The 14,994-nt window shown below is 43.8% G+C and overlaps 1 protein-coding gene across 7 annotated transcripts in view; it reads right to left on the bottom strand.

Moving 5' to 3' along the window:
• The window catches only part of ST6GAL1 (ST6 beta-galactoside alpha-2,6-sialyltransferase 1), a 128,692-nt gene that overhangs the window by 25,588 nt on the left and 88,110 nt on the right, over positions 1–14,994 (bottom strand). For 5 of the 7 annotated variants that reach the window (XM_081861611.1, XM_081861610.1, XM_081861607.1 and 2 more), the window contains exon 2: positions 13,593–13,729. The gene's annotated coding sequence lies outside the window, so the exon portion shown is untranslated. Of the gene's footprint in view, positions 1–7,559; positions 7,641–13,592; positions 13,730–14,042; positions 14,264–14,994 lie in introns of those variants that run through there. The other 2 variants (XM_081861608.1, XM_081861612.1) reach the window with 2 other exon arrangements.

Genomic DNA, 14,994 nt, shown 5'->3' with positions numbered 1-14,994 from the left:
GGGCCAGAGCTGCATCATGTTCATGTACTTTCTTTGCAATGGGCGCAAATTTTCCCTTGGTTTCCTCAGCAGTGCTCCTAGCGCTCTCAGCTATTTTCCTTGTTTCCGTGCTCTCTTGAATTAAACGATTAATAGAGTCTGTATTAGATGATATTGTCGTTGTGTTCAAGTCCAATCTTGTTGTCAACTCCGTCAGTTTCTTAGAGTTCTCTGTAGACTGTTTAGTGAGCTCTGCAGACTGCTTAGTAAGTACTTCTAAAGATTGATTTATTCTGAGTAGAGCCTGTGTCATAGAATCCATTGATGCTGCTGTTGTTTTCTCCTGTGCAGCTGCTGCTCCTGATATGGAACCTCTTTTTTGAGCTTGCTTTTGAGCCTGCTTTGTTTTACTTCTTGTTGATATTTCCTCCAGCGGGTTGCTCATAACTCAAGGTCGTTCACACAGGAAAGTTGCAAGTGGAAAATCCCGCTGAATCCACCGTAATGCAACTGAAGCCCTCTAGAGGGAGAAATTGTATCCAAACAGAGGTAACAGATAGAGAAAGAAACGGAAAGTCCCAAAAGCAAAAGTCCAACCAAAAGTTCCTACTTTGTAGCGCTTTATGGTGTTGAAACTTTTATCCACCAAAGTCCCGTTATTATGTTTCAAATAGATCTTATTTTGTAACCGCGATCTTTTGACAGCTCATTTGACAGTTCCTTCTCTAGGCGATCGCTGCTCCGGCAGTCTGGCCAGAGGTGTCGGCAGCGGAAACTTCCCCGTTCATAACTCTTTCTTTCTTTTAGCAGGTTAAAATAGTTCAATTCCCCCCTCCTTCCCCTGCTCTACAGGGGGGAGATCCTTTCGATGTCCGGTCTAATAGAATTTAAAATAACTTTCCTTTTAAATACAGCTCATTCTTTTCATTGCTCCGTCACTCATGCAGTTCCGGGAGGCTGACTTCCTTAATTTTGCCTTTCCCGTTTTCAGCCAAATCTTCAAAATTTTTAAAGTCCCGTTTCCTTAATTTTTCCGTTCTTACTCACGGGTGTTGTTGCCAATCAGTAGTTTCAGAAAGGAATCGGCGCTCTCCGTTATACAAATCAAAGCACATGTATAACTCACATTTCAATAACCTTTTTCCTTCTGTGCTGACATAATAATCAAAACCAGTGTTGTATTATGATGGCCATGGGCCATAGGTCAGGGCCTTTTTAGCCTGATCTATTGATCCAGCACTTGGTCAAAATGGCCTCAACTTCAGTCACCAGAAAAGAAAAAAAAATAATGTGCAAGGTCAAGCGATGATATTCTCAACTGTTCTGCAACTTTTCTGCACACTGCATGAAGCTGGCAGATCACCAGTGGCCCACAGACCAGACTGAGAACCTCTGCTTGCAACACAACCTCAGCTAAGAGAAAGATGCTTTTCCAAAAGTGGTTCCCATATGGACGTTGCTACCTTTAAGTGACCCTATTAGCACAGCTCTTAACGGAGCTACACTTTCTTGCTCTTCATACACAGGAAGCAGAGCATCCTCCAGCACACCTGAGACACTAAGCAGAACCTTAGCCAAACCTAAGACCCATCAATATGAGGGGGATTGGGAACAGTCAGATCTGTAGCTGGGCCTGGGATCAGCTAGGCTCAGGTGGCTGAAGTCCCCAGTCTCAGTGTTAAGTTCCTTCATACTGGTTTGGCTGAGGCCAAAAGGGTAGGGTAGGGGAAAACGTACCCTTGTTTGAAACTCCCTTTAACTCAGTCACGTGACCTAGCAACCCAGTAGAAGTTACAGCAGCAAAAAGGAAGGTGTGTAAGTCAAATTCTATTTTAAGGGCTTGATTTCCCTCTGCCAGGCTTCGGCCAGCTCGGCTAGCAGTAACCTTCTCCTGAAAGGAGTAGGTGTAACTACACCAGCATAATTTACCCTGGCATAAATTACGCTGTTTTCCCATAGTTTGGATTGCTCTGCCCCCCCTCCAATGCATCTCCCTCTAATGTGAGATTTCTGCACCCTGTATTCATCTGGAACTTGTACATCTTAAGAGCTACAGCAGGTGCTATTGCTGGAAACGGTGTGATAATTTCTCTTCGCTCGTAGGTGCCAACTCTCTGGGGTCCTGGGTGTCTGAGCACCCACAAAATTCCTCATGAAGGGACCGGGCACCCACAAATTTCAGTGCCAGGGGCATGCATGCTGCATGGCAGCCACGGTTGTGGGGCCAATCTGGCACTCCTGTCCTCGCTGTAGCCACCATGTCTGCTATGCACTATTTCAGGCGTCCTCAACCTCGGCCCTCCAGATGTTTTTGCCCTACAACTCCCATGATCCCTAGCTAGCAGGAACAGTGGACAAGGATGATGGGAATTGTAGTCTCAAAACATCTGGAGGGCCGAGGTTGAGGAAGCCTGCACTCTTTTAACATTCTGGCACTCGATGCAGGGACATTCCACAACAGCAGCAGCAATCTCTTAGAAGGGGTCCTTGATTTAATACAATTTCAAGCAATACTTTTTATATCTAAGGACCAAACTACAAGTGATGTTAACACGGTGATTGGCAACTTCGTTGTTGGTCTTTAAAAATAAAAGACCAAAAAATAAAATAAAATCCCTGTGTCGGGGTGTAAAGGGAAGTTTTCCTTCTGCACATATGTTTTCCCTCTGCACATAACTGTGGCCTTATGGGAAGCATTGCTTCTTTTCTCTTGCATTCTGGGAAGTCTTGCTTATAATCTTTTCTCTGTTTCTGCACACACTGTACGAACCTGTTCCAAACACCAAGACATTCTCTCATCGCTCAGTTCACCTTAAGTTCATGGTGACTTGTACTCCATGCATAGCTGACCACATCTATAGCTATGTTAATCTTTAGTTATTATTAATGAGGAGGTTTCATGCTTGTCTAGTCCCAACCTCGTTTCCCAGCCTTTAATCTACCAGTGATTAATGTTCACATGTAATTCCCACCCCTCACATGTAATTCCCGCCTTGCATTTGCATTAACCAATAAGCAACGAGTTTCTTTGTGTTTGTATCAACCAATCAGCCACAAGCACACCTGTGGCAATGTTTGTAATATTCAATAAAAGAGAGTTCCCGGGACTTTCCCGGCAGACGCCTCTCGTGACACCCACTGCTCGTCTCCCGTGATTTTCATTCCTACATCTGGTGACCCCGGACGTGCCAGATCCCTTACGCAGCCCAGCCCCTGTACTTCACTCGACTGGAAAAGTCAAAGCGCGCTACTTCGTGAGTATGGGCGGCGATTTAACTAAATTGCAGAAAAAACATGCTAGGGAATTGTTCTCTTTAGTTAGACAGCGGGTTGTGGGTGCTCATGTTTCCTTAAAAGAAATTGAACACCTCATTTGTGAAATTAATCGCCAATGTCTTTTCTATCCTGAGACTGGCTCTCTCGACGTGGAGACTTGGCAAAAGATCGGAAAGACCCTCTTTGCAGAACCGAGGGCTCCGATTCATTGTCTGCTTACCTGGCAGAAATGTGCAGAGGCCGTTGCAAAATTTGGACCCCAGGTCCCCCAGGCGTCTCCTTCGGCCCCTGCTCTCCTGCCTGCAGCAGACAATCCCCCCCCTTACCCCACTTCTCCACTGATTCTGCCTCCTTCTCCTTCGCAGCCCGGCAAACCCCCCCCTGCTTCTCCTCCATCTCAACCTGCTTCCACCCCCCCCATCCCCCTTCCCCCCCTCCTTCTTTGCCTGCTCCTCCTGGAGCCGTGCGTGCTGCACTTTCTCAGGCAAGACAGAAAGGGCTTTTGTCCTTGCAGGAAGAATCTGAGTGGGCGGGGGAAATGCCATCTGCCTTCCCTATCACCTATGCAAACGCAGGAAATGCTCAACAACAGGTGTTTTATGAAACCCTTCCTTATTCTGTATTGAGAGAATTGAGGAGGGCCATTGCTGATTCTGGCTTAAAATCCTCCTATGTCACAGGTATGCTGGAGGGGATTGCGTCTGGTTATACCATGCTGCCCCAAGATTGGAAGGATTTAATGCGCATGTTGCTCTCACCAGCCCAGTATGTTGTCTTTGAAAGTGAATTTAAGCATAGTGCAGTAGCCCTGTCCCGTTGGATGCCCTTACTGTGTTTACTAATGGAGCCCCCTCCAGGGGGGTCGTTGCATGGCAACAAAATGATAAATGGCACAGCCTCTACATTCTTCCACAGAAGTTTGCCCAGCATTCTGAGCTGGCAGCTGCTGTTAAAGTTTTGCATCATTCCTCCACGCAGCCAATTCCATGACCCCATACGTGGCTTCCTTTAATGTTACTTGTGCCCGTATGGTGAATTGCACAAAAACCAACTGTGTGAAAATGGGCAAGGATAATTTTAATTGCTCTGATTATGCAAATATTTCCTATGTATATAAATACACAGAGCTGCCTGAAGGCTGGTTTTGGTCGTGTCCAGGCTTTACATTTAATTACATTCCTGCAAACATCAGCCATGGCACACCTTGCTGCTTAAGCGGTATGTCTATTATTTTACCAAAAAAGCATCATTTGTCCCGCTCTCGATATTGACGCACTGTGCAATTGACTAATGATTATAACGATTTTGTTTTTCTCCCTAGCAGATCTGAATATTTCTCTCTAGCTGTCTCTCTTTTAGGAGTTCCTGGATTGGCTGTACGAAATAGCAGGAATATTAACTCTTTAGCTTGCTCCGCAGCAAAAGCCTTGAATTCTACTTCACAAGCTCTTCACCTTTTGAATAAAGAACAGAGTGAATTGCGTCATGGACTCTTATAGACCGCTGCTATCGATTATCTATTGATGCTCCATCATTACGGATGCGAACAAGTGGAAAACATGTGCTGCTTTAATATCACTGACAATTCTAAGGCTATCCAAAAACAAATCTCTCATTTGCAAAATCTCACACATCACATCAAACAGGATGTTGGTTTTCTGCTTACTGCTTGGTTACCAAACTTTACTTGGCTTCGTAGTCTTTTTCAATATGCCATTGTTATTATATGTATATTAATTTTGTTTTGCTGCTTCCTCCAATGCATTCCTGGCCTCATAGGTCTTTTCTCTCGGCTTCTCTCTCCCCCTCAGCCACCCAATAAAATCCTTGCTGCTTATTTTGCGAAATGGCAACACCAACAGTAAACCAAAGGGGAGAAATGGGCAGATTTATTTCGAGCATGCGCTGGCAAACCACGTATCTCGTGGTATCTTCTGTCCCATCCTCCCTGGCGAACTTATTTCGGGCATTTGCTGGCACACCACTAATCCCGAAACATTTTTGCCTTACCCAGTATGCCTCGCAAATAAGAAAAGAAAGGGGGAGATAAAGGGAAGTTTTCCTTCTGCACATATGTTTTCCCTCTGCACATAACTGTGGCCTTATGGGAAGCATTGCTTCTTTTCTCTTGCATTCTGGGAAGTCTTGCTTATAATCTTTTCTCTGTTTCTGCACACACTGTACGAACCTGTTCCAAACACCAAGACATTCTCTCATCGCTCAGTTCACCTTAAGTTCATGGTGACTTGTACTCCATGCATAGCTGACCACATCTATAGCTATGTTAATCTTTAGTTATTATTAATGAGGAGGTTTCATGCTTGTCTAGTCCCAACCTCGTTTCCCAGCCTTTAATCTACCAGTGATTAATGTTCACATGTAATTCCCACCCCTCACATGTAATTCCCGCCTTGCATTTGCATTAACCAATAAGCAACGAGTTTCTTTGTGTTTGTATCAACCAATCAGCCACAAGCACACCTGTGGCAATGTTTGTAATATTCAATAAAAGAGAGTTCCCGGGACTTTCCCGGCAGACGCCTCTCGTGACACCCACTGCTCGTCTCCCGTGATTTTCATTCCTACAGGGGTGGTGGTGAATGTCATCAAGACCACAGCATGCTTGGAAGGGAACATTATACATATTAAATATGTATTCTGTAGTTGACCTCCTTTGTAATTTTTTTTTTTTTTTGAAATCTTTAAGATAATATTTTAGTTCTCTGTTATGTTGCTTTGACTGTATACTCTATACAGTGGTACCTCGGGTTACATACGCTTCAGGTTACATACGCTTCAGGTTACAGACTCCACTAACCCAGAAATAGTACCTTGGGTTAAGAACTTTGATTCAGGATGAGAACAGAAATTGTCCTTCGGCGCAGCGGAAGCAGGAGGCCCCATTAGCTAAAGTGGTACCTCAGGTTAAGAACAGTTTCAGGTTAAAAACGGACCTCCGGAACGAATTAAGTACTTAACCCGAGGTACCACTGTATTTGACTTTCTTTAGAATGTTTTATTTATGTTTTATTGAATTAATATGCTGTAAACCGCTTTGAGATTTTTCTTAAAAATATAGAGCTGTATAGTATAGAACTTAATTAATAAAATTAATAAAATTATGCCTTCCTTCTCCAGCCACAATCTCTGGAGGGAGAGATTGTGAGACAATGCAAGAAGCATGAACCCGAGACTGACATCCAAGGAGGAGTGCATGGAAGGGAAAGAGAAATTCACAATTGTGCTCATTTCATTTATAAGCTGCCTTACTATGCTTAAGGTGGCTAACATCAGAACTAAAATTAAGGGGGAACGAGGAGTGTGAGTGGACAATGAAACACAAAACCAAGTAAGGAAGAGCAGGGCACAGAAGCAAGAGAAAAACAGGAAAGCCTGCAGTACTCTGCACACTGCACAGAAATCAGCCTGTGATGCTCCAGGGGTCTCTTGTGAGGCTCTGTCCTACACAAGTCACTCAGTTGGTCTCATAGATCCAGATTTCCCTCAATGACAGATAGATAGCAGTGGGCCTCTCCCTCTCTATGTTTAACTGTGTATATCAATAAAAGGCACGCGGGGTGAGGCATGCTATCTATGCAGTTGTGTATATCAATACAGGGCACGTGCAGTCCAGTAGGCTGTTCCTAGAATCCACACAGAGCAGAACAGCTTCATTAACTGATGAATAGTAAACATTATTTACCTATTTGTTTTTTTTAAAAGAACTAAAGAACAATAAGTAGTTTTACTACCCCAGCCTGGCGTACGCAACTCTCCTCTTTGATTGCTACCCAAACTGTTACCCCTAGGTGCTCATGGTTTTTCCCCTCCCTCATCTTTGTTCCCGATACCAGGCTTAGACATGGTTTTTTATTGTGAAAATCTTTTGTAAGTTTCTTTCAAAGGGCACTCGGGGTTATAAAGCAGGATAAAAGGACCCCTGACCATTAGGTCTAGTCGTGGCCGACTCTGGGGTTGCGCCACTCATCTTGCTTTATTGGCCGAGGGAGCCGGCGTACAGCTTCCGGGTCATGTGGCCAGCATGACTAAGCCACTTCTGGCAAACCAGAGCAGGGCATGGAAACACCGTTTACCTTCCTGCCGGAGCGGTACCTGTTTATCTACTTGCACTTTGTGCTTTCGAACTGCTAGGTTGGCAGGAGCAGGGACCGAGCAACGGGAGCTCACCCCGTCGTGGGGATTCGAACCACTGACCTTCTGATCAGCAAGTCCTAGGCTCTGTGGTTTAACCCACAGTGTCACCCGCGTCCCTATAAAGCAGGATAGAAGTATCCAAAACATACACATAAAATCGCCTTCCTTCTCACTCCGTCTCAACACCTCCTCCAACTCCCTCAACTGCCACTCTCAACACTCTACAACCTGTCATTCACAGTGACTTCACACAGCACTGCCAATCAACCTGCTGCAGTGCAATTCACGTCCCAAGAAACTTGCATGGACTTGGGCTGCAGCTGCACAGAGGGAGGGAGTGGAAATGTCTAGCTATAGCGAATGTCTGCTTGGTGATGGGATGTTCTTGGCAGGAATGACTCCTCTTGCTGGCTACAGCAAGCAAGTCCTTCAGAAGCTCTCCAGGGGGAGGAATCATTCCACCTTCCAGACTGGCAGAGTGAAGACAACTCCTCAAACCCCAAATTTGACAACTGGGAATGGCAACTCCAAACAAGGAACCAATAATGAAAAAAGACAATAAAATGAAGACGACAAACAGGGCAAATAGTCTGGAACATGTAGGTCGCCAGCAGAAGCCCTAAGCCACCAATCACACTCCAGGTGGAAAATAGACAGTGAAGCAGAAGTGGGAGAGATGCCCTTCATCCCAATAGTAAAATAGAAACTCACAGGAAGCAGAAAATTCCATTTTTGCCAAACAGGGATGGAGGACATTCCTACTAGGGTTATAACAAAGCAGGCTCCTTCAGACCTGTGTGGGCTCCCTCACCTACTGTGACAGAAGCCCCGGATAACTTTCCTGCCAAAAGGCTGCATCAGCCAATAAAAATGAGTCTATTTGATAGGGCTAACCAAAGTATGAGGAGAGACGCATGTGGCAACCGTACAAATATCCACAATCAGAAAACTGCTCTTGCGTGCTCAAGAAAGGGGTCACCTGGAGGAGCCTGCACAAATCACTGCTGCCTACTTTGCTCTAACTTTGCCTGTGGCTGCCAAGAACCCCATCTCCAGCCTTGGCTATCCAGTCATTCATCCCAAGAGGGAAGTCTGCAATCTCCATTGTGGCAAAGTGGTTTGTGTGTGTAGACCAAGGACAAATAGGCAAAAGCTGGAAGTAGAAACCCTGAGTTCCAGACTGCTGCTTTCCTCTGGCAGCTGGGTTGGCAAAGCCAATATGATTTAAGGCATCACCAAGAGGCAGCTTCTAGCAGTATACCCACATCCTCCAGCTCTTGCTGTGGAGATGCATGCAAGCCTCTGCTTCAAATGGGATGCTGGTTGCGTAAGAGACATTGGCATTAATGCGCATGCACCTTATCTGTGGGCAGTTCCTCATCTGGTGTGGAGTTACCCACAACCACAAGCCTATTAATATATGAAAAGCACGACCATTTTTCCCTTTCCTGTCTCATGAATTATCATATCCTTTTGGTGAGATTGTATAACATAGAGATCTCCTTGCTCTGAACTGCTTTTTCAATTGTTAGTATTCTTGCTTGCCAGATTTGAAAATTTAGAATTTGTATTTACATCAAATATATCAAGGCAGCGTACAGCATATAAAATTCAATAAAACCAGTGTGTAAATATCTAGGAAACATAATTTTAAACATCATTAGACACTGGTTGGTTGCAAGAAAACAAAATCATATCGTGAAGGCCTGTCTAAACAGTTTTCAGAAGATGTCTGAAAAAAGGCAGGGTTGGTTGCTGCTGAACCTCCACAAACAGTGAGTTCCACAGGACAGGGACTGATACATTAAAGGGTCAGTCCCTCGTAAATGCAGCTGAATCCCACCTCATCAGAGGATCTCAGATATCAAGGTATCAAATATGAGATCATTTGAGGCAGATAACATCAGTAACCAAAACAGATACAGTCATACCTTGGTTCTGGAACTTAATCCATTCCAGAATTCTGTTCGACTCCCGAAACCGTTCAAAAACCAAGGTGAGGCTTCCGATTGGCTGCAGAAGCTTCCTGCACACAAGCAGAAGCGTTCGGCTTCCGAAAAACGTTTGAACACCAGAACACTTACTTCCGGGTTTTCGGCGTTTGAGGGCTGATTTGTTCGACAACTAAGCCATTTGAGAACCAAGGTATGACTGTATTCACTGTTTGAGTCACTTCCTATGCTTTTCCAGGATGATGACAGCCATTTTTAAAATTACAACTGTTTATAAGAAGCTGTGGAAAAGGTGATTTCATAAACCACCAAGAAAGCCTGAAGGCAAGGTTATGGCAACCTCAGTGAGATCATAGGAAATCTACAACAGGGACAGACAGTGCTTATACCCTCTTCATTAAAAAAAGCTGGCAGTACACAGAAATTCTCCTTCAAGGGTGGTTTATAAACTTTTTGGATACATCAGAAGAAAACATTAGAACTGAAAACATCACATGCATGCAGAAACAAAAAAGAGGAGAAGACAACTCCCCTGGGAACTGCACATACATAAACTCCACCGGCTCATCTGACATGAAAAGGCACATCATTTAACCAAAAAGAGTCCCATAAATTAGTATTACATGGACAAGAGCTTTGCTGGTGTGGCAGTTTTGCTGCATTTTTGCTCTGAATGCAAATATGCTGTCATCCCACTCGTTGCACGGAAATGTACTTAAAACGTTCATTACCAAAAGGAGTAAGCAGGCATACAGTGTCTGTGTATTGATGAAGGCCCATCATGAGCCATCAACTTACGACTATCTAGCTCTTAAAGTAACAACTGGAAATTCTTAGAAACCAGTCGGGGACAAATAGAGGAAGACACCTCCACTCCAGTATGGATTCCCTTTAACACATACATAGCCCAACAAGACAACAAGAAGAATCCACAAACAGGATATGAATCAATCTGGCTAACCTGTCCCAAAAATCCACCCTTCACACACATAAACCAATCTCACTACAGCCAACCAAAGACAACCAAAGACAGGGGGTGGGCTGGTTAGGGGGACTCCCTGGTCCTGAATGGGGTAATAGTGCCCCTGAAGGACCAGGTGCACAGTCTGGGAGTCATTTTGGACTCACAGCTGTTCATGGAGGCTCAGGTCAATTCTGTGTCCAGGGCAGCTGTTTACCAGCTCCATCTGGTACGCAGGCTGAGACCCTACCTGCCCGTGGACTGCCTCACCAGATTGGTGCATGCTCTAGTTATCTCCCGCTTGGACTACTGCAATGCGCCCTACATGGGGCTACGTTTGAAGGTGCCTTGGAAACTGCAATTAATCCAGAATGCAGCAGCCAGACTGGTAACCAGGAGCGGCCGCCGGGACCATATACTGTAACACAGGTCCTGAGAGACCTGCATTGGCTCCCAGTTTGTTTCTGAGTACAATTAAAAGTGTTGGTGCTGACCTTTAAAGTCCTAAACGGCCTCAGCCCAGTATACCTGAAGGAGCGTCTCCACCCCCATCATTCTGCCCAGGCACTGAGGTCCAGTGCCAAGGGCCTTTGGGCGGTTCCCTCATTGTGAGAAGTGAGGTTACAGGGAACCAGGCAGAGGGCCTTCTCGGTAGTGATGCCTGCCCTGTGGAACGCCCTCCCACCAGATGTCAAGGAAATAAGCAACTATCTGGCTTTTAGAAGACATTTGAAGGCAGCCCTGTTTAGGGAAGCTTTCAATATTTGATGAATTATTGTATTTTAATGTTTTGCTGGAAGCTGCCCAGAGTGGCTGGGGAAACCCAGCCAGATAAATAAATAATAATAATAATACCAACCACACCCTAGGCTACCCCAACCTCTCTCGCCACCAAGGAAATACAACAAGCAAATAGTAAGAGAACCCATACAAGTGATGCTGACACAAAAACACACACATATACTAAGTAAAAGAATAGAAGCATTACTACCCCTCTCCCTATTTTCTTCTCAACCTAATATTGCATGCAACACTGTTGCCTCACAACAAATGAAACTGATTCATAGAAAACACAACTTGAAAAAAAGACAACGCATGCATTCTTGTAAACTAAGAAATCTTTAATCAAAATAAAAATTAAAAATAAACCAGTCAGGCCTTCAATTCCATATGGCACAAAACCATTTTTATTTTATTTTTTGCGATCATTGTTTAGCTCAAAACTGCAGTGTATCTGTCTATCTGGATGAGCTGCCATAAAGATCCTTATATTTCCTAGTCAAAGACTAGTGAAAGGCTATGCAAGCTTACAGAAAAAGAGCTATGAAGGTATGAGACATAAAAAAAAGCATTGAAATACCGTAGTTAATTTTCAATGTCGTATCTGCACTTTATGTAGAGGGGAATGTAATAGAACATGGTGCAAACAGTTCTTTTGCCCTCAAATGCAGAAGACTTTATTCAATGTAAAATTGGCTAAAATCCAAGAGAGTCATCTCATAATTTAACGTTGCAGTTTCTCTCTACGACTGGCATCAGCAGATGTCTGACCTGTAACTTTAATGCTGTTTCTCCTCTGTTTTCCACTAAGCATATGACAGCACATTTAAAGTTATTATCATAATCATGGAGCTGTGGGAGAAAATAAGATCTGAAACACGACAGTCCAGATTATTTGTGCATTTCAGCTACAAAACATTTAAAATAGAATACTTGATCAACCAAAAGTCCTAGATAACCAGATTAAGTCCTCCTGTTTCAAGCAGTCCTTTGACAGTGTAACTCTGGTAAGGACAGTGCAATTCCATACATGTGTGCTCAGAAGTAATTCCCACTGACTTTAATGGAATTTACTGCCATATAAGTGGGTATAGGATTCCAGGCTAACATTCTATTAACTTGCTTTTTAAAAATATGACAGGAGGGATGGGAAATTTGTGCCTCTCCAGCATTTGAAAAGCCACAAGTTCCCCATCCCTATCTAGGGCATTCTACATTTTGTCTGTGTGATATAAGCATGTTAATCATTAACAGAAATAATTTGCAGGTGAAAATTTGCAAGTCAGTCTCTAGGCTAGCCAACCATGGTCACATGCAAGACTGATCACCCGTCTTCTTCCTGCTCAGAAGCCACACAAATTCTTATTATACAAAATGAACTGGGAGAGAACTTCCTGACAAAACTGACACAGTGGTACCTCGGGTTACATACGCTTCAGGTTACATACGCTTCAGGTTACAGACTCCGCTAACCCAGAAACAGTGCTTCAGGTTAAGAACTTTGCTTCAGGATAAGAACAGAAATCGGGCTCCGGCGGCGCGGCAGCAGCAGCAGCAGCAGCAGCAGGCCCCATTAGCTAAAGTGGTGCTTCAGGTTAAGAACAGTTTCAGGTTAAGAACGGACCTCCGGAACGAATTAAGTACTTAACTCGAAGTACCACTGTACATGCAAAATAGAGTTTGCTTTCCTGAAGAAACAAAAAGCAAACTAACCAGACACCATTTAAAAACTGTTTATAATGTTTGCAAAAATGTAATGTTTGCAACAATGTAAGGATCCTGTATACAAAGCAGATGCCAGAATGAGTGAAACTAAACAAAACTGGGGGGTGACACCTTCCAAACTAAACATTTTGCTTTAATGTCAAGCACAGGTGTGAGGTACTTCTGAACAATAATATTTCTGTATGCACAGAATTTATTCACTGCTTTTCTACATTAATATGTAGTCAAAGCACCTTATAAGTTTTGCTTAAACATTAAAAGAAACAGCAACCCCCCAGAAATGATGGCTTAAAGCAGTAATAAAAGCAGGCATGAGGTAAAAGCATTTTGGCTACGCCCACTGAAACAGCACTGCTTTTAGGGTTCTTCTAAAAACTGGCAATGATTCCATATCCATTCTCTCTCTCTTTTTTGCATACACTCTCATCCCTTTGATTGTATACCAAACCACCATGATATAAACTCCCAGAATAAAAAGACATTTGGACTACTGCGATGATATGAACAAATTACTGATGCTGGTGAAAAACCACCAACACAGAGACGAACAAGAAAGATGCTCAAAAGCAGCCTGATAATAGCATGAGCCTAGCACCATGCATTCAATAAAGCAAATGGGTTCAGGATTTAACACTCTATCCTACAGCCTTACAGTTGTGAAAGCATGATTACTAGGGACAATCCGTCTAATCAAGCCAATGAAATCTTATTTCAGCTACTGCGTCCCTAATTTTCATTTGCTAATCTGACGACAGATTGGTTACCTGATGTCGATGAAAACTGAAGTTGCAACAGACACGGCAGGGTGTTAGAAGATTTCAGGGCTGCTCACAATGCTCCTGCTGTCCTAGAAACCCAGCCACTCAAAGCACTGAGATCTCTAACGAAGGCTGAAGGCCACCTGTGAAATGAAAAACAGTTTATTAGAGAAAAAATACCAGCAGCACAGGAGTCGTCATGCTTTTTGTATACAGAGATGAAAGTGAAAGACACAGACTTCTGATGCCTGAGCCAAGCCTTTTAAGCATGAAGGAAAGCATGCTAACAGCCTTCCGAGAGGCCTGAAAGAAACAAATGCAAACAACTGCCGGTCGCTGCTACGTAAAGTAGCTTATCCTGAAACAAATCAATGGATCCAATTTCATTCAAACCAAATCACTAAAAGCTCCCTTCCAACAATACATTCAAATGCCCTTCCAAGAACATTAGACTACTTCTCATGAGGAGAAACTGTGCGGAGCCTCATCTGTCGTTTTGTCTTCCAACTTCTCAACGAAACCAGAAACCTCCCGCTGCTCATCTCCTGCAGGTATAAAGAGCCCACGCCCAACCTATATTCTATTTTGATGTACTGCTTTTTGGAATTGAGACAACTCAGAAAAGAAGAACAAGCCTAATCTGGCATCTGGAGCCACTTTTGAGGTCGTTGAGACACAGCTGAGGGGAATCGGAACACCAGAACTTGACAGTGTGAAGTCATAAGAAGGAAGGAACTACATTTCCTCAATGGCAGCAAAGCTGGGGGGGGGGGGAGTAAGATATACTTTTTATTGATATCTTTAGCCCTTAACCACTGGGGAACAGTATCCCCACAAAATCACCTTATCCTACACATGCTCATTCAACTGCTTTGATCGACAGAACTGGCACTACGCTGGGTGCCACATAATGCCCATTTCACATTTGTAAGAACTTGGTTGATTAGTGTACTTTGGAACTCCCTGCCTATTGAGATCAAGCAGGCATCTGCTCACTATACCCTTTTTGGCACCCGCTAAAACATTCCTGTTTAGACAAGCCTACCCAGGTGCTTAGTGAGTTGAGGTAATTTTAACTTTGGGTGTCTGAAGTAGGGCTGTACATTTTTCTTGATTTTTCTATTTTATCTTCTATAAACTACATTTGGGTTTTTTAAACAATCAAACAGTGTGTAATAATGAATGAATGGATTGGCAGGTGAAGGTGGTTTGAGGGGCACCCTATCTGGGCATTCATTAAATGGGGAAAATATCACATTTGGGGATGCTCTTGCAGGGACAAGTGAGTTAACTCTGCTGCCTCCTTGGTGTCCGTTTTTGCTTTAGCGTTCCAAAATATATGGGGATCCGATATGGACCTGTAAACTCTTGGAAGGCAACAGAAGGAAGAATGGGGCTAGCACTCTCA

Source organism: Podarcis erhardii (assembly GCF_964252035.2).
Source record: "Podarcis erhardii genome assembly, chromosome: 5".
In the NCBI taxonomy this organism is placed as follows: domain Eukaryota; kingdom Metazoa; phylum Chordata; class Lepidosauria; order Squamata; family Lacertidae; genus Podarcis; species Podarcis erhardii.
The sequence above is the reverse complement of the archived record's forward strand: the minus strand, read 5'-3'. Positions and strand labels throughout refer to the sequence as shown.